Raw genomic sequence first — 20,906 nt, 5'->3', positions numbered from 1 at the left:
TGTCCCCTACTAACATTTTTAAATATTCTTATTTAATCATGCACATTTTTTGTGTTTATTCCTAAGTATTTAATAATTGTGTTGCTATTATAAATGGAATATTCTTTTTCATATAGGAAGGATTTTGATTTTTGTATTTTTATTTTGTACATTATTATAATTTACATTTTATAGTTTATATATTTTATAATTTGTAATAATTTTGTAATGATTATAATGTGCCTTAGTATTACCTTAATACTAATGGTAATACTAACTAGTATTATATGCAGGCATGTTCTAAGAGTTCTGTATATATTTGAATACTTAATAGTCTTAACAACCCTTTGGTAGGATTTTATTGTCCCCATTTTACAGAGGAAACAAAAGAATTAAATAGGTTGCTCAGTGTTACACAGCTAGTTACTAATAGAGCCAGTGATTGAACCAACAGCAGGGCTTTAGAGTCTATGCTCTTAACCACTACATTGAAGTATTTGTGATTGTTTTTATATTAGTTTATCAGGATTACATCAATAATATGCACAGTTAGTGATAATTTACTTCTTTCAAAATTTTAAACCTATATATATATATATAGGTTTAAATATAATTTAACCTATATCAACCTATATATATATATAGGTTTAAATATAATTTTAAACCTATATATATATATATTCCTCTTCATTAAGCATTTAATGGGAACATCCTGAGTTTAATGGGATTTTTTAAATCATTTTTCCATTTTATTATTTTCCCATATAGTTTTCTAGGTCGAGATACATTATTTTCTTGTGTTATGTAAATGAGGGTTAGTCTTATTTCATTCAGAGTTTTTAATCAGGAATGGAGGTTTAATTTTAACAAATGCCTTTTCAACAGCTGTGGTCTGAGTTTTTTCTCTTGATCTATTAATAGGAGTGTATTATATTAATGAATTTCTCAATATTAGACCATCCTAAATCTTCCATACATACTATTCTTCTAACACATGCTACATTGTATTTGTATTTTTTTTACCCTGATATTCATATGTGAAATTCATCCATAGTTTACATTTTTATCATGTTCAGGTAACAGTTATATTGGCTTTTTTAAGGAATTTGCAAATTTTCCTCCATTTTTATAGTCCTCCATTTTTTGTAGTCTGCAATGTCCAACACGATAGCCACTAGCCATGTGTAACCATTCAAAATTAAATTAGTTGTAATAAAATAAAATTTAAAATTCTGTTTCTCAGTTACACTACCTACATTTCGAATGTCCTCTATATGTACTGCCATTTGGTAGCCACTCCCATCATCATGGAAAGTTCTATTGGATAGCCCAGCTCAAGAGCATTTTAAATAGGACTGGAATTAGCTGATTCTTAAAGTATTAGTACAAACTTTCTGCAAGCCAGTGAAGTCTGAGTTGTTGTTTAAGAGGACAACTCTGATTTTTCCTATTTTATGGCAATTGGTTTGTTTAAATTTGCTATAGCTTCTGGAACAATTTCTAAAAACATTTGTTACTGCTTCTTTTCTGATTCTCAAAATGATATATGCTCGGTCTAATAAATTTGGCATTCAAAAAAAAAAAAATACTAAAAGAGAAGACAAATCACCCATTACCCCATGGAATAGTTAACAGTTGAGTATCTTACCTTTTAGGTTTTGTGACCACCTAGATATATATTCTGTAAATTGTCATTGCATATGTGTCTATGTATGAGACACAAATATGCATGTAAGTTTTGTGTTCTATTTTTCAATTAATTGCTGAGCATTTTCCCCTGTCATTAAAAATCTCTAAAACATGATTTTTAGTGGTTATGCAGTAGTCCAATTCCACCACTTACCAAACATGGGCAAGTTACTTAATCTCTTCATGCTTTGGTTTTCTGAACTTAATGCGAATATACCTTCCTCTTATCGTTATAGTAAAAATTATATGAGTTAATGTATATTATTTTTCAGAGTCTCTGAACATGATGCTAATCACTTTTTAAACTTTCAATGAATAGTATCCATTATTACTATCATGTAGATTCCTTGATGACTACTTAAAAATCCACATTACCACTTTTATTGAATCTTCTGGGATTTAAGTGAACACTTACTACCAGGTAGACACAAGGCAGTGAAAATATAGAACTAATAGGTTCAGTTTCACTGGTTGCTAAAGTTTATATATATAAAGAAATTACACATACATGAATCAGTTATTGCTAGGATACCTAGCTAATTTGATATTGATAAATAAAAATGGTAACCCTATATTTTTGAGTCTATAGATAGTCACATCATCATAAAGCAGTTGAGTCGAGCATGAAATTTTAAGCTTGAATGTATTAGTTGATTACTTATTTCAGTCATCAGTTCACTCTGTGCAGGCAGATCGAGTTTGCATGTCTCTAGGCATATGCATACTCAGTGATTTATGTGGAAAGCTAATTGGAAGTGGATGGTATGGAAGTGGTTCATAGGGTTTCAGTTTTTACTCTGCTCCCATTTTATTAACTTTCCTCAAATTGCAAGATGTTACCCTCAGGGTCACTCAGTGAATTGGGATCATGTTAAAAGTTAGCACTGTTTCCTGATCAAAATAGGCACTGTACTATGGCCCTTTGATGGATGGAATAAGAACATATAATTTCCTTTAGAAAAAAATTTCTCCTTTGATGGAAAGTGCTCCATTCCATTCAATAGAGAGCTTCAGCTGGGCAAGCTATAGCTATAATAAGCCTCAGGTTAACGTAAGTCATTTTTTTAAGTCATTTATTTTTATTAAAGCATTACTGGCCCTTCGGAAAGATTGACTCTCAGGTTAGAAGTAGGCTCACAGCCTAAAATGGAATATCGAAAGCCTTAATGTTGCATTAGTGAAGTATCCAACCATTCAGGTATGTGCAAGAGAGACTGAACTGGAATTAGGCACACGAGCTCTCCAATCTCTGCTTGGCTTTGTGCAGATCACAGTTGAAGGAAAGTCACCATCATCTTACATGATCACTAGCCCTCATGTCTTACTGTACCTGGAGAAGATCATTTCACTGCAGTTTCCCATGGAGGAAGATTTGCTAGATAATCTTTACGTTAGTAGCCTCACACCCCAGGGTCTTTTAGATGGTGACATGGAGAATAAGGGTACAACTGAAAGTGGAGAGATTTGGCTGGTGTGCCACATTTCCTAACGCAGTTAACCAAGATAAATCTAGTGCAAGGTAATTGTCACAGATACCAGCTTTGGAGTTAGACAGGTCTGGATTCCAGTCTGTGCTCTGGTGATTCCTGGTTGTGTGAGTTTGCACAGGTTAGGTCCTTTGCCTTTCTCTTCTGTCCTTCCCCACGTGTAAAGTGAGACTGATCATGTGTCAGCCCCATCCAAAAGGTATCAAATGAGAAAATATGTGTGACGTATTAGACAGTTGTTAGCTGGATCACCTTTAATAGATAAGGCAGTTCTTAGAAAATAGTCTCCCCCCCCCCAAATTTAAATAGCTCAATTCTATAACTCACAAAGACTGGGTTTTTAGCTCAGATGACACAGTTTGAAACAAAATGGGATCTTTTTTCCATCTTTTCTCCAGAGTTATGGGAAAAGGAAGGCATATAAATAGACTACAGAGTAAGAATCTGACTTTCTTGGGGGATAATTTCCCATGTAGCAGTTTTTAATTAACAATAATAGTGTATGCACACAGGTTTTTTAATAAAGCAAATAAAAGGGTGTGTATTTAAAAGTAAATTTCTTCCCACCTCAGACTCCCTTTATCAACCTCCCTTCCTCCAATTCTCCTCACAGGCAGCAACTCTTTTTTTTTTCTTATGTTCTGTTAATCATCATACATTACATCATTAGTTTTTGATGTAGTGTTCCATGATTCATTGTTTGTGTATAAGCTATCATCATCAAGACAGTATGGTACTGGCACAAAAACAGACACATAGATCGATGGAACAGAATAGAGAGCCCAGAAATGGACCCTCAATCAACTCTGTGGTCAAGTAATCTTCGACAGGCAGCAACTCTTAACACTTCCCTTTCAAGTCTTCCAGAAGTTTCTGTGCTAGATATAAGAAAAGTTGTTTTCCACATTTGTTACATATACAAGGACTCTGCCTTTACATAGCTTGCATTGTAGTGGTATCAACAAGCAATACACATGAAAACAGATAGAAACCCACTCAGAGGCTAGTCCAGCAGTCAGATGACAGGTGATGGATTTGGACCAGAATAAGGGAGAAGTCAAAAGGAATCCGATTAGGACGGTATTTTAAAATCCTATGGGTTAAATGTAGACTATAAAGACTATATCCTAGTTTATACCTGTTGTACCAAGCTAATTATTAATAACTCCCCATTTTGCTCTCAAGAGTGATAGTTTGGATAATAAATTATAGATTTACCATATGTGTGAGAGAAAGAGAAAAATCAAGGATGCAATTAGGTCAGTTTTCATGGCATGAGCTGAAATGGGAAAGACAGAAGAAGAGATCCTGAGGGGCTGGGAACTCCAAATTCGGGTTTGGAGATGTTACATTTAAGAAGCCTATTCTATCTACCAGATACTTAACACATATGCCAAGTATTTTGACATGCAAGTCTGGATGTCAGGAGAGAAGAAGAGCTGGAGATAGAAATATGGGAGCCATCAGAACATAGATGCCATTTAAATGGCCAGGACAGGAGGAACTGCCCTGGAGAGTAAGCATCCAGGAGAAGAGATCTGAAGACAGTTTGATATATGCTAATGTGGCCTCAGGCCCCACTCTCTCTCCCTCTAGCATATTATTTTATGTATTTGTCTTATTTTCTCTCCAGTTCACATCACTATTTAAAGCCATTCCCTCCTTGCCTCACCACCTCACTTTCCCGTGCATGCAGGCACCCAGAAGGGGAAGGTAAGCGAGGAGGCTGGTTTGCAGAGACCAACCACAGCCTCGTGCTCCATCTGGATCCACTGCTCCTCTGCTCAGGGTCCACGGGTCTGCAAGGACCTTCTTCACTCATGATGCTTGTCTTTTGTACAGCCCTGTCCTCTTTCAGTCCAGCATCCTTTGAGGACCCTGGTCTGTCCACCGGCCTATGTATGTCTGAGTCCAGTGACTAACTGTTTCTGCAGAACTGAAGGAGGTGGCCATTCACATCTCCTGATTCCCGTTTCTGAACAAGCCCTGTGATGTGTAAGAGGCTGTTGAGGCAGCCCATATGGGTTAGGACGCAGGTCATCACAGAGCACACAGAGGACCTCGAGCGGACTGCTTTTCATAATGTCACATTCCAACCCACTGGAGCCTCATCTCTGATGAATCCCAGAATGCTCTGTTGCATAATCAGACATAAACCCAAACATAAATGTGACTCTCCCAGGCAGTTTAGGTGAGGATCTAGAGTACTGTCAAATCTGGGTTATCTTTCAGGAGCTGGGACCACTTAAAAGCAAATAGAGTTTGTTCTGATCTATAAATCTAGATATACATATACTGCTTCTTAACAACTCTATGATGAAGGCACTGTATCACCCCACTCTCTAGGTGAGGAAACAGAGAAGGTCAACAATTGCCCAAGGACACACAGCTTGGCAGTTTTAAAGCTGGGATCTTTAACATCTTTGAAATGCTCTGTCCTGAGAATGTCTTTGGCACCTGCTGGTCTCCTCCTGGAGAAGCCATTCTTCTCTGGCTCACAGAATAAGCACCAGAAAAGTGCTCACTATTGTTGATTATCATTGTAGATGTAGCTGTATTCAGGACTCCTGGAAAAAAGACATCTCCCCTCTTGCACAGGACCCGAAAATGAGAATGGTGGGAAGCCTGCTGTTCCTTTTAGACCTTTTTCCAGGGACTGTGAGAAATCCCTAAGAACAGCTGATAGTTCACATTTCTCCAGGTTCACTCCTGTCTCTCTGGCAGCTCAACACTGCACCTGCCACACACAGATTTTACACATCCATTTAAATCTCCCATGTGTGAAAGGAACTCACTGACATTAAAAGCATTACCAACATTTATGGCAAATGCAAAAGGTGAATTTCTTTGATAGAGAATGTGTTCCTGCCATGAACAAAAGCTCCACAAAAGATATTAAGATAATACTCGATCTAAGGAGGGCAGGTGGTGTTTGGGGGAGACCACTGTAAGGGTAAGCACATTAAACAATCAGATATGATTTTATTTTGCCTGTAAATTTAGGAAAAAACAAACCTGCTAAAAATCAGTCCTGGGAAGGCAAGTGTGTAGAGGGCTCTGTACTTAGGGTTGGGGGCTTCATAAATTGGTATAATCCTTCCTGAGGACGGTTTAGCCGTCTGATTGAATTTGCTCTATTATGCTTAAATATAAATTTTGAATAAATAGTATGTTCTCTTGGTTCAAAATGCAAGGAGTATAAAAAAGTTATGCACTAAAAATTCTCCTTCCCACCCTTCTCCTCCAGAAACCCAGATACCCATGGTAGTGATTTCTGGTGCATTCAACGATATTTTTTTGAACGTACACAAATATGTACATGTCCTTTTCATCCTTTCTTATGCAAAGTATAGCATATGATAATTTGGAGTGTTAGGTTTTTTGCATCTTAGAGATTTTCCCATGCCATTTCATAAAGAGCTCTCTCTTTCTTTTTATGGCTGAATATTAGTCCATTGCATGGTGTTATGGGTTGTATCATGTCCCCTTGAAAATTCGTATGTTGAAGCCCTAACCCTGAGTACCTCAGAATGTGGCCTTATTTGGAAATGGGTTATTGCAGGCATCATTATTTAAGATGAGGTCATTTTGGAATAGGTTGGGATCCTGATCCAATATGACTGGTTTCCTTATAAAAGGGGGAAATTTGGACACAGACATGCATACAGGAATGCTGTATGCAGATGAAGGCAGAGATGAGACGATACATATACAAACCAAGGAATGCCAAGGATCGCCAGCAAACCGCTAGAAGCTAGGCAAGAAGCATGGAACAAATTCTCCCTCACCGCCCTCAGAAGGAACCAACCCCGCAGACCCCTTGATCTTGGACTTCCAGCCTCCAAAACTTTGAGACAATAAATTTCTGTTACTGAAACCAAATAATAATAATAAGTAGGTAGGGTTTGAGTCTAACTGTGATTTTAGAGCAAAGTAGAATCAGGATCTCGAGCAGAGCAGGACCATGAGGCAGGACAATCCAATGTAGGAAGTGAACAGAAGCATTGGAAGTCAGGAACCAGATCTGAACAATAAAGATAGGAACAGTGGCTAAGCTAGCTAGAGCAAAGAAAGCCAGGCCAGGAGAGGAAGCTGAGGGAGGGGGGCTGAGGAAAGGACTCACCTGCAGAAGGAAGCAGGCCACTGGTAAAAGCACCAGGATGGTATGAGAAGGGAAGATGCAAACCACAACCTACTTTTCAGTGATAGAAAGGTCCTATAATGATTAGGAAAAACATTTTAGTGGCCATTTGATACACGTCGGGGTGACTTCTAAATACTGTGACACATTCTCTTTCTCTCTTCACAAGTCTTCATGATGCCCCTGGATGAGTACTTTAAGAAAATAGCCCACTGATGGCAGCAGGGTGGGCTTCTCGATGCATAGCCTGGACACCTCTCACCCTGTGAACCCCCATTCCCAGAAGGCTGTGGAGGAGAAAGTACAGTTGTAGGAATTGGGAGGAAGAAGACACCTGGCCATGATTCTACTCATGCAGTTGAGAATGCTGACCACCTGACCCCAGAATCATAGTTTTTAGAACTTAAAGGAATATTAGGTATAATGAATTTGAGAGAGAGAAATGTTAAATGATTTTTTTAAGATTTTATTTGTCAGAGCACAAGAAGGGGGAGTGGCAGGCAGAGGGAGAGGGAGAAGCAGGCTCCCTGAACCGGGACTCGATCCCAGGACCTGGGATCATGACCTGAGGTGAATGCAGATGCTTAACTGACTGAGCCACCCAGGCATCCCTGGTGATTTTTTTTTTTCATGGAGATGCAACGAGGTTGGTGATTTCAAGTCAGAGTAGTTTCCACAAGACCAAACGACCTCCACAGTACTGAGATACTGAGGAGACCTGACCCACAGGGAGGTTGCCAGCCCCACCTCCATCATAGCAGTAAACGGAAGGACTCCTCACCTTTCTACTATTTGAACATTGGTCCTTTTTGGCATTAGAAGTAAGGATTGATTAAGTCCTTTCTACTGTATAGTTTAAGATTCTCTACCTCAGCGGGCCTCACAGAGGATACTAAGGATTCATCTTCATTCTGCCCATCTAATGACCTCCCAACTTGTAACTTCTTGAACTCTGAGGTGGGAGGGCTGGATTCTTAACAGACTCCTGATCCTGAACACCACTGTGCAGTATGGGCTGTCTCCACCTCCCCATCAGGAGGTTAAGGTGCCATATGTCCCTCATGGTGCCATTTTTGCTGCCATGTACTAATTCTTACCCTGCTTGTAGAAACCCTACAAGATGGCAAGGCAGAATCAGCAAGCAGCATTTTTGCCATGGTTGTGGCAGCTGAGCCTGCCTTCTGGTGATGCTCTGGCACATTGTCTCACTGTCTACTAGGACATCCCATCTGGGACACAAAGACCGGGTCTGTGGCCTGAAGCCACAGGACTCCCAGTAGATGGCGGCTCTTTCAAATACAGGCAGATAAGAGAAACTAAGCAAGGTTCTTGTTTTTCACAAGCAATACTGCCTTTGAGGCTAATCCAAGGAAACCAGACCTGTCTTATTTTATGTGAGGCCTGGTAATGACATTCAAACACGTTTTCTTGAAAGAGTTACCTCTTTCAAGATGTGAATACCTTTTCCTGTTATTTGCATATACATGGCCCAGGTCCCTTTGATTGCATTTGCACATATCAGTGCTGAAGCTATGTTAGAACAAGAAAAGTAATGGAATGGAATGCAAAACAAATTTGAATTTTACAAGGAGAGCAAAAGGGAAGGGAATATGCTGGGTGTCAGCCACCAGGGAGGGGAAGGTCTCCAGGCAGAGATGCTTCTGTCCCCTAAAGAAAAAGGACCAAAATGGTCCCTGATGTTGATCTGGAGAAAGTGTGGAGCCCTCAGGGGGCAGGATGGGGGGGTAGGGTGGGAGCCCAGAAAATCAAAGTCTATGTTTTATCCATGAAGTATTCACTGAAGTAATTAGCCATGGATTTGCTTGCCCCCCCCCTTTTTTTTTTAAGGTAATTCAGATCTGAAAGGATCTTTGATCCCCAGTTCTGTTCTGCATGGATACATTCCTAAGCTGGTAAAGCCGAAAATGACATTATTTTACATACATCCTTTTACTAATAAGGGAAACTAAGGCCCATGATGTTTAAGTGACCTGGTCAAAGTCACACAGTGAGTGACAGAAATAGGACTAAAAATCGAATCTTCTAACTTCCAAGTCATTGCCTTCTCTTCTATAACAACCTCCCACAAAAAAAATAACCCTGATGTTTTTACCTCATGTTGTATGCCTTAAAACACTGCTCCATTAGGTCACCATGGCCGTCAGAATAGTCTAATTCTTTATCCATTCTTCTAGATTTATGGAGCAGTGCCTTACATCATAGAAACTGGACTAGCTGTGCAAAGATTTCTGTCATATCAACCAGGCCTGGAAGGATTATTATGTATTAGAGCAAGGGAGGAAGCTTGTGGGTCACCTGTGGCCATGTGAGGTTCCAGACAACTGGGACCAACTCTATTTATGCTTACAGTGCGCTTCCTTCACCTAGAACATAAGAGCAGCTAGTTATTTTTCTACTTGGTGGTAATGATAATAATCATGATTATAAAATAAAGCTGTCAGGTAAAAGGAACAAATAAAATACAGAATTATCCAGTCAAGTGAAACAGAAAAACATAAACTTGATTTTGATGCTATTCTTGGCATCCTTATTCCTAGTTTTTTTTTTTTCTTTCTTTCTTTTATCAACCTCACTGCATTTCTGTGTTACACACAGAGGGGAAGAAGAAGAAAGTATCTTATTTTTCTCAGTTTCTTAAATATCTAGGAGATAACTATAAGTTTTGGGTTGATTGGAGTATGTTGTTTACCATCTTTGTTGTGTGTATGTAGGAAGGACTTTGTTCTGTTAATAAATAGTTCTGTATTTATTTTCTATATAGCTGTTTATCTTCACTGTTGTCAAGGAACCAGTAATCCTGGTAAATATTTTCTTATACCTGTTCCAATCACATTGGTGGATAAATCTAATTACCAAGATGGTCCCACTCCTGACAGTCTTTAGTGAATGGTATGATTGGGTCCAGCTGTGTTAGAGAATCCATAGGAGCGCCCTGGTGATGGGGGAGGAACCCTGCCTAAAACAGACCTGTACAAATGTAGGATGGCCCCTAGGTCTCATTTATACTTGGTACAGTTAAGAAACACAAGACAGAAAGAACCAATTACAAAAGCAACTACCTTGTTTGGGCCATTTTATTAAGAATGTTGATGTTTTACTCATTATCTCTTATAGTTTATATTTTAGAAATCCAAAAATACTAGTCTGACAGCCATTGAAAGTAGGACAATTTTTTTTTAAATTCGGAAGTCAATATTTGTGTAATTTTCATGTCACCTAAAAAGAAGAGACATGTACATACTAACAAAATTTAACTACATGCAAATGGCCATAGCATTTTTAAAACTTTATGGTGCTTTGTCCTTTATTTTGTTAATCTAGAACTCCTACAGAAAAAAATCTAGCACTACATGGTTGCATAATTTTCATATATATATATCTCAGAGTTTGATTTTTTATGTATTCTCCAGGAATCAAGAGCATCTGTTCCTCCACTGGCAGGGCAGACTTTCATATCCTCCATCAGCCTCTGCCAAAATGCTATCCTTTTCTTCTTCAAAAGAGGTATATGTGTATTGTCTCTCAATAACATATGGAATGAGGTTTGACGCAAGGAACTCCACAGGAAAAAGAAAGGAAAAGGACTGCCATTATACCATTTTTCAGAATAATTATAGAAAACATGTTTTCCTACCTTTGTGAATCACTTGATATCTTGGGGCTTCCAGGGAGGAAGGCCTCATAGAACCTTGAAGATGTTGAAAAGGACTTGATTATTTCCCTTTTTACTCTCATTTCTCCGTCTGTTAATTCTGCTAATTTGGGAACTCCCAAATGACTTTATCCTCCACTGAACTCCTTAACCTCATCAGCCCTCAGCCACCAGAATGCCAAAAATGGGATTTGTCTGATTCCTTAACCATTACCTCTGCTGTTAGCCATAATCCCTGACACCTTAATGTCCACCTGCTTTCCATTTCCTGAAAAGACACTTTTTTTCCCCTTAAATAAAGGCAGCTTGCATTTTCCTTTAAAAGGGCACGGGAATGGCTTTTTCTGGAAGGGAGAAAGGGGATGTTTTTTAAAAGACACCTCCTCTTTATTCAGATATAGCCAAAAGTAAAGTTAAATGCATGGCCAAAATTTAAAGCAATCTTTGAATTTACCTTGCATGCTCACATTTAAGAAGAGCATATTTCATTTGCTAAAAAAATTGTTTTAAATAGAGGACTGGAGGGGAAGATGGCAGCAGAGTAGGAGGACTTAGGCTTGCCTTGTCCCATAATTAAAATTAGATAACTCTGAGATCATCTTGAATACCCCAGAAATCGATCTAAAGATTGGCAGAACAAACTCCACAACTAAAGGTAGAGAAGAGGCCATATCAAAGACGGTAAGAAGTGTGGAGACACAGTTTGGGAGAGAAATGGATTGTGACCAACATGGTGGGGAGGGAGCCATGGTCAAGGAGAAGGGCAAGAGACAGACTAACACACAGGAGCTCACTGGGAAAATGAATCTCTTGAGCAATTGGCTTGGAAAGCAAGAGGGCCCGAATTTCATGAGTTCTTGCAACCAGCGGGGCTTAAAGCCTGGAGTTTTAAAGGTCAGCATGCTTGGCTCTGGGGGAGCTTGGAGGACTTGGGGACACTCTTGGAAAAAAGACAGGGCCAACAGCCTATGGACATATAGCGTGGAAGCAGCGATCTAAGGAGGGCCTGGGGCACGCCTTGGGCAGGTTAGTTGTTCATCTCGGAGCACGTCCCAGAAAGGCAGTGTTCAAGGAGAGACACTTCTGGGGACAAAGGAACTGGCAGGCACCATTTCCCTCCCCTGCCCCACAGCATAAATAATGGCCATGTGCAGGTAGCGGAGCAGCACAGAGATTGGCTCCCTGACTTGCTTACACCAAGCCCCACCTCCCTGTGCCCTGGCAGAACTGCCCTTCTGAGTCATGCTTGCCTCAATCCCAGTGCATCAGGCCTCCTCCCCCAGAAGCCTGCTCCAAACTCCTGCCAGCACCAGGTCTCCCAAACTGGGAGTTCTGCGAGGCCTTGGTTCTCGGGGCAGCAGTGACAGGTCCCGTTTCACAAGCAGACCAGAGCACACCTACTTAAATTTTGCCACATTCAGGCCAGGAACCAAATACTGCCCACAACAGGCAAAGAGAGCCTCTGCAGACACCTGGACTGAAGGATAAAGAGGTCAGGACACAACAGCAGAGCACACACAGCACACCTGGGAGATACTCCCAGAAGCACCAAGCCCTGGGGAGTAGGACACCACACTACAGGGCACTACAGGACCTCTTCTTCATAAAGCTATTACCCTCAAGAACAGGAGACAGAGCTGACTTTCCTAACACACAGAAAAAGGCACAGAGACTTAGGTAAAATGGGACAACAGAGGAATCTGTCCCAAATGCTAGAACAGGACAAGGCCATGGCTGGAGATCTAAGTGAAATGGATATAAGTAACATGCCTGATGGAGGATTTAAAGCAGTGATCATAAGGACACTCACTGGACTTGAGCAAAGAGTGGAGGACATCAGTGAGACCATTAATACAGGGATAAGAAATAGCAGAGATAAAGGGCTCAATAAACAAAATGAGAAACGTGCTTTATGGAATGAACAGCAGGCTGGAAGAAGCAGAGGAACAAATTAATGACCCAGAAGACAAAGCAATAGAAAGTAATCAAGCGGAACAAAAGAGAGAAAAAAGAATTATGCAAAACAAAAATAGACTTAGGGAACTCAGTGATTCCATCAAATGTAATAACATTCATATTAAAGACGTACCAGAAAAAGGAAAGTAAAGGGGGCAGAGAACTTATGATGAAATAATAGCTAAAAACTTCCCTAATCTGAGGCAGGAAACAGAGATCTCCTAACAAAATCAACCCAAGGAGGTCCACACCAAGACACACAGTAATTTAAATGGCAAAATATAGTGGTGGAGAAAAAATATTAAAAGCCGCAAGAGAAAAGAAGACAATTACATACAAAGGAAACCCTATAAGGCTATCGGGGTATTTTTCAGCAGAAACTTTCCAAGCCAGAAAGGAGTGGCATAATATATTCAAAGTGCTGAATGCAAAAATCCTGCAGCCAAGAATATTCTATCCAGCAAGTCTATCATTCAGAATAGGAAGAGAGAGAGTTTCCCAGACAAACAAAAACTAAAAGAGATCATGACCACAAAATCAGCTCTGCCAGAAATATTAAAGGGGACTTTTTGAGCAGAAAGGAAAGACCCAAAATAACAGTATGAATGTAGGAAACACAGAAGCACTAAAAATATTTCTGTAAGCAAATCAGTCAAGGAACTCACAAAATAAAAGGATGAAAAATATGACACCATATACCTAAAACATGGGGAAGAGAAAAGAATGGGTTCAAACTTAAACATCCATCAAATTTAATATAGACTGCTTTATGCAGAGGATGTCATATACAAGGCTAATGGTAACCGCAAATCAAAACTAATAAATATGCAAATAATAAAGGGAAAGGAATCCAAATATATCACTAAAGAAAACCAGAAAACCATGAAAGAAAGACAAGAAAGGATCAGAGAAAATCTTCAGAAACAACCACAAAACAAGTAATAAAATGGCAATAAGTACATATCTATCAATAATTACTTTGAATGTAAATGGACTAAGCACTCCAATCAAAAGACATAGGGTTACAGAATATCTAAAAAAGCAAGACCTTATCTGTATGCTGCCTACAAGAGACTCATTTCAGACCCAAAGACACCTGAAGATTGAAAGTGAAGGGATGGAGAAACATTTATCATGCAAATGGATGTCAATAAAAAACTGGAGTAGCAATACTTATATTGGACAAAATAGACTTTAAAGACTGTAACAAGAGACAAGGACACTATATAATAATAATGGACAATCCAGCAAGAAGATATAACAATTGTAATATTTATGCACCCAACACAGGAGCACCCAATACATGAAACAGTTAATAACAAACATGAACTAATCAATAATATAATAATTGTAGGGGACTTTAACACCCCACTTACATCAATGGACAGATCATCTAAACAGAAAATCAACACGGAAACAATGGCTTTGAATAACACACTGGAACAGATGAATTTCACAGGTATATCCAGGACATTCCATCCTAAAACAGCAGAATACACATTCTTTTCAAGTGTGCATGGAACATACTCCAGAATAGATCACATATTAGGCCACAAAACAAGCCTCAACAAATCCAAAAAGATCAAAGTCATACCACGCATCTTTTCTGGTAAGAGCCTTACGAAACTGGAAGTCAACCATAAGAAAAAATCTGGAAAGATCACAAATACATGGAGGTTATTTAACATGCTACTGAACAATGAATGGATCAACTAGGAAAAAAAAGACAAAATAAAAAGTATATTGGAAAACAAATGAAAATGAAAACACAACAGTTCAAAAAGCAGTTATAAGAGGGAAGGAGAAGCAAGAAAAATCTCAAACAACCTAACCTTACACCTAAGGGGCTAGAAAAAGGAAAACAGGGGCACCTGGGTGGCTCAGTTGTTTAAGCATTTGACTCTTGATTTTGGCTCAGGTCATGATCTCATGGGTCGTAAGATCAAGCCCCACACTGGGCTCCGCGCTAAGCAGGGAGTCTGCTTGAAAATTCTCTCCCTCTGCCCCTTCCCTCACTCGTGCTCTCTCACTCTCTCTCTAAAATAAATCATTTTTTAAAAAGATGAAAGAAAAACAAAACCTAAAGCCAGCAAGGAAGGAAATAATAAAGAGCAGAAATAAATAATATAAAAACTAGAAAAACAGTAGAAGAGATCAATGAAACCAGGAGCTTGTTCTTTGAAAAAATCAATAAAATTGATAAACCTCTAGCCAGACTTATCAGGAAAAAAAGAGAAAGGATCCAAATAAATAAAATCACAAATGAGAGAGGGGAAATAACAACAAACACCACAGAAATACAATTATAAGAGAATATTATGAAAAACTATATGTCAACAAACTGGACATCATTTAACGTCAATGAAGCAGAAAGAAATAGAAAATTTGAACAGACCAATTATCAGCAAAGAAATTGAATCAGTAATCAAGAAACTCCCCCAAAAATAAAAGTCCAGGACCAGATGGCTTCACATCTGAATTCTACCAAACATTTAAAGAAAAGTTAATACCTATTCTTCTTAAACTATTCCAAAAAAAATAGAAAAGGAAGGAGAACTCTCAAATTCATTTTATGAAGTCAGCATTACCCTGATACCAAAACCAGATAAAGACACCACACCAAAAAAAAAAAAAAAGAACTACAGGCAAATATCTCTGATGAACATAGATGCAAAAATCCTCAACAAAATACTAGCAAACTGAATCCAACAATACATTTAAAAAATCATTCCCCATGATCAAGTGGGATTTATTCTCAGGATGCAAGTGTGATTCAGTATTCACAAATCAATCAATGTGATACATCACATCAATAGGAGAAAGAATAAGAATCATATGATCATTTCAGTAAGCAGAAGAGGCATTTGACAAAGTACGAAATCAATTCATGATAAAAACCCTAACAAAGTGGGTCTAGAGGGAACATACCTCAATATAATAAAGGCCATATATGAAAAACACACAACATCCTCCTCAATGGGGAAAAACTGAGAGCCTTTCCCTTAAGGTCAGGAACAAGACAAGGATGTCCACTCTCACCACTTTTATTCAATGTTGTACTGGAAGTCCTAGCCACAGCAATCAGACAACAAAAAGAAATAAAAGGCATCCAATTCAGTAAGAAAGAAGTAAAACTTTCACTATTTGCAGATGACATGGTACTATATATAGAAAAGCCAAAAGACTCCACCAAAAAACTGCTAGAACTGATAAATGAATTCAGTAAAGTCACAGGATACAAAGTCAATCTATAGAAATCTGTTGCATTTCTGTACAGCAATAATGAAGCAACAGAAAGAAATTAAGGAAACAATCCCATATACAATTGCACCAAAAATAATAAGATAACTAGGAATAAACCTAACCAAAGTGGTGAAAGACCTGTACTCTCAAAACTATGAAAGACTGATGAAAGGAACTGAAGACGACACAAAGAAATGGAAAGACGTTCCATGCTGATGGATTGGAAGAACAAATATTGTTAAAATGTTTATACTACCCAAAGCAATTTACACATTCAGTGCAATCCCTATCAAAATACCAACAGCATTTTCTACAGAGCTAAAACAAATAATCCTTAAATTTGTATGAAACCATGAAAGACCCTGAATAGCCAAAGCAACCTTGAAAATGAAAAGCAAAGCTGGAGGCATCACAATTCCAGGCTTCTAGTTATATTCCAAAGCTGTAGTCATCAAGACAGTATGGTACTGGCACAAACAGAGACACACAGATCGATGGAGTAGAACAGAAAACCCAGAAATACACTCCTACAATTATATGATCAATTAATTTTTGACAAGGCAAGAAAGAATATCCAATGAGAAAAAGACCATCTCTTCAAAACCAGACAGCAACATGCAAAAGAATGAAACTGGACCACTTTCTTACACCATCCACAAAGATAAAGATGAATTAAAGACCTAATGTGAGACCTGAAAACATAAAAATCCTAGAAGAGAGCCCAGGCAGTAACTTCTCTGACATCAGCCTTGGCAACTTTTCTCTAGATAGGTCCCCTGAGGCAAGGGAAGCAAAAAGCAAAAACAAACTATTGGAACTACATGAAAATAAAAAGCTTTTGCACAGCAGAGGAAACAGTCAATGAAACTAAAAGGCAACCTATGGAACGGGAGAAGATTCTTGCAAATGACATATCTGATAAAGGGTTAGTATTGAAAATATATAAAGAACTTATAAAACTCAACAGCCAAAAAACAATTCAGTTAAAAATGGGCAGGAAACATGAACAGACATTCTCCAAAGAAGACATCCAGATGGCCACCAGACACATGAAAAGATGCTCATCATCACTGATCATCAGGGAAATGCAAATCAAAACTACAATGAGATACTGTCTCACATCTGTTGGAATGGCTAAAATCAACAACCCAAGAAACAACAGATGTTGGTGAGAATGTGGGAAAAAAGGAACCCTCTTGCAGAGTTGGTGGGAATGCAAACTTGGTGCAGCCACTGTGGAAAACAGTATGGAGGTTTCCAAAAAGTTAAAGTAGAGCTACCCTACGCTCCAGGAATCACACTGCTAGGTATTTCTCCAAAGAATACAAAAACACTAATTCAAAGGGATACATGCACCCTGTGTTTATAGCAGCATTATATACAGTAGCCAAGATATGGAAGCAGCCCAGTGTCCGTGGATAGATGAATGGATAAAGAAGATGTGGTGTATAGATGCAATGGAAATTTATTTAGCCATAAAAAAGGAAATCTTGCCATTTGCAATGACATTGATGGAGCTAGAGAGTATTATGCTCAGTGAAATAAATCAGTCAGATAATGACAGATACCATATGATTTCACTCATATGTGGAACTTAAGAAACAAAATGAGCAAAGGGAAAAAAACGAGAGAACAAACAGATGGTTACCAGAGGGGAGGTTAAGGGGATGGGTGAAGTAGGTGATAGAAATTAAAGAGTGCACTTGCTATGATGAGCACCAGTGATTAAAATAAAAACTTCTTTAAAAAGTGACATTCCTCTTGGGTTGTGTCAAAAAAAAAATAGCTACTATATAATGAAGTAACAGAATACTAAGAGATAGTCACGTGAAAAAATGAATATTGAAAGTGTAAGTTAGTATAAGCCACACTACCGATTTTCTAATAAAATTGAGGACGTGCCTCGCTTCACTTTTTTATCCATATCCTTCTTCAGAACCATATAAGTTGTCTTAAAAATTATTTTAGACAGTTTTAACAAACTCTTTCATCTCTCTCCTAAAGCAGTAACGCTATACTATATTTATTAAGGTTGCTCTCCCACTGCAATGGTAATTTTACAAATAGATTGTAAATTCCATAAGAACAGGGGTTATGCCTTATGTTTCATTATTTTTCCCTTGTAATATCACACAGAATTATGCATAGAAAACAATGTAATCAGTATGGTACATAAAACCTCATTACAGATCAGCAAGTGATTCTGATAATAGGAAACACTAACTCTGAACCCCAGTTAAAGGAAATGTTATTCCCACCAAAAACAATTCCATTCTCTTCATTAGTAGGCTTATACTAAAAAAAACCTGTACTCAATTATGTTTTGAATTTCAATAAAAATTTATGAAAAACTTTTAAAAGAAATGTTTTAGATAAAATTAAACTTTGAAAAAATAATTTCTGGTTCACCTCCTTAAGAAATGTTGATCTTCCTTTGAGTATACTCTGTGACCGTTGTTTGAAAATAAAATATTTGCCACTTAATTGCTCTGCTTTGCCTTGGAAAATAAAAAATAGTTGAAGTGATTCTGTTGGGGACAGATATTATATAATTAAACACAATTGCAGGGCACCTGGGTGGCTCAGTCGGTTAAGCGTCTGCCTTCAGCTCAAGTCATGATCCCAGGGGCCTGGGATTGAGTCCTGCATGGGGCTCCCTGCTCAAAGGGGAGCCTGCTTTTCCCTCTCCCTCTGCCAGACGCTCCCCCTGCCTGTGCTCTCTCTCTCTCTCTCTCTCTCTCTTTCTCTCACTCTCTGTGCAATAAATAAATAAAATTGTAAAAAATAAATAAACACAGTTGCAAAAATACATGAGCTCTTGACTGAAAAACAATCAACATGTGTTTATCTGGGTCCAGATTTCTTATTCTAAACGTAATGTTTTGCAGGTTTGTTGCACGTAATTCCTGGTAACTTAACTCTCGGTAGCCCTTTCTCTATTCCTTTTAATTCCGGCTCCAGGCTTCTTCAATGAAAAGCAACTCTTGGTTGAGACTGACTGGTTTTGCCAAGGCCAAGATCACAGCTTTGCTTATCTTACCACATGTATTGCTTATAGTTTGTCCATTAATTTTCCCGTTAATTGGCTAAATCTCATAGATGGTTTTCCATGCTTTAAAAAAAATCTTTTGGTTTAAAATTTTATTCACTCATCAACCATTTATGGCTTTGCCAATAGATTGTAAGCTAAAAGAACAGGAATTTATGTGTGTTTTTTCACTACCATTTTTCTTAAAAGATTTAAAAAATTTTTTTAAGTATTCTCTTATCCCCAACATGGGGCTCAAATTCACAACCCTGACATCAAGAGTTGCATGCTCTACCGACTGAGCCAGCCAGACTCTGGCCTCCTTTCACCACCATTCTTTCCATAACGCAGAGCTATGCCTGGGACAAAATACGTGATCCAAAATACGTATGGAATGATTGACTGTCAAGTTATCAAAGGCAGCTTTATTCTAGGTGCTGGGACACAATGAGAAGCAAAAATAAACACAATCTGGCCCTCAGGGAGTTTAGATGAAGGAAATTTAACAGAGATCGATCATCAAAACAAATGTCAAATTGTAAATTTTTGACAGTGCTATGAAGCAGGGGGACCAGGTGCCATAAGGTATAGACTAGAAGGATCTTCCCTCTTGGGAGACATGGGGGAAGAGCTCCCTGAAGAAGTGGCCTGAGTTTAGATCAAAGGATGATCATGCAGGAATTAGAGGAAGAGGAGAGGACAGAGAGTTCCATCCTTCTTTAGTTTCATCTCCGTGTTTTTCCCTCTCAGTGTCCACCCACCACCATGGTATTTATCATTACAGACTCTCCCTGTTTTTCCTGCAACCTTAGTTTGCTAGCTTCTCATGGACTTCTGCATAAATCTTAAGTGTATGTAGGTCTCCTTTTGGGTCAGAACCAAACTTACGTTTTTGTTAAAATTGCCAGTAATCACTTTAGAAACTAATGACAAAATATCAAAAAGAAAATGAATTAACAAGGAGAATACCTCTCTTCTACTTATTTACTTTAACTGTTGTATGCTCGAGGAAGTGCCATATGATAAATACTTAATAGATTTGGGTTGGTTAGTCGCTTGGCTGGCTGGCTGAATGGCTGGTTAACTGGTTAGCTGGCTGGCCAGGTGTTGGTTGGCTGCTCAGTGATTGGTAGGTTGACTGGCTAGCTTGGTAGATACTGGTTGGTTGGCTGGTTGGCCAAATGTCAGTTGAGTGCTGGCTGGCTGACTGGGAGGATGTTAGTTGGTTGGATGACTGGCCAGTTTGTTGATGAGGTGGTTTAGTGAATAATTAGAGTGGTGGTTTATCTCTGGCTTTCAAGTCAGACTTAATTTTATTCAGATTCTGACTGACCATTCACTGATTATGATCAACGATTGACTTAAGCTCTGTAAGTCTCAGTTCATTCTATAAATTAGTATTTTTTTTTCTCACAGGGTTGTAAGAATAAAAGTGATACTGCATATAAAGTTTTAGCATGGTACGCAGGGTATGTTCACCGTTCACTAGGATATGTTCACAATTTTAAAGAAAAGAAAGAAGCTTCAGTGTTGTTCCTAAAGGGAACAAAATTAGTGAAAGGAAGTGATTATTCCATGTAAATGTTTGTCTCATTTATCATAGCCTTCAAATATGTTTCACTGCTGCAAATACGTGTCTATTACAGGGTCATAGTACACAAACCTAAGAAGGAGCTGCTACATGTAGGAAGCTCAGAAGCACACAAGCAA

The 20,906-nt window shown here is 38.5% G+C and overlaps 1 protein-coding gene across 1 annotated transcript in view; it reads left to right on the top strand.

Moving 5' to 3' along the window:
- The window catches only part of RNF150 (ring finger protein 150), a 283,510-nt gene that overhangs the window by 165,217 nt on the left and 97,387 nt on the right, over positions 1–20,906 (top strand). The window lies entirely within an intron of this gene.

This window comes from Mirounga angustirostris, unplaced genomic scaffold, assembly GCF_029215605.1.
Source record: "Mirounga angustirostris isolate CCGP_5_RB_7025 unplaced genomic scaffold, mMirAng1.0.hap1 SCAF_2, whole genome shotgun sequence".
In the NCBI taxonomy this organism is placed as follows: Eukaryota; Metazoa; Chordata; class Mammalia; order Carnivora; family Phocidae; genus Mirounga; species Mirounga angustirostris.
Note: the sequence above shows the minus strand (reverse complement) of the source record. Positions and strands in the feature narration are given on the sequence as shown.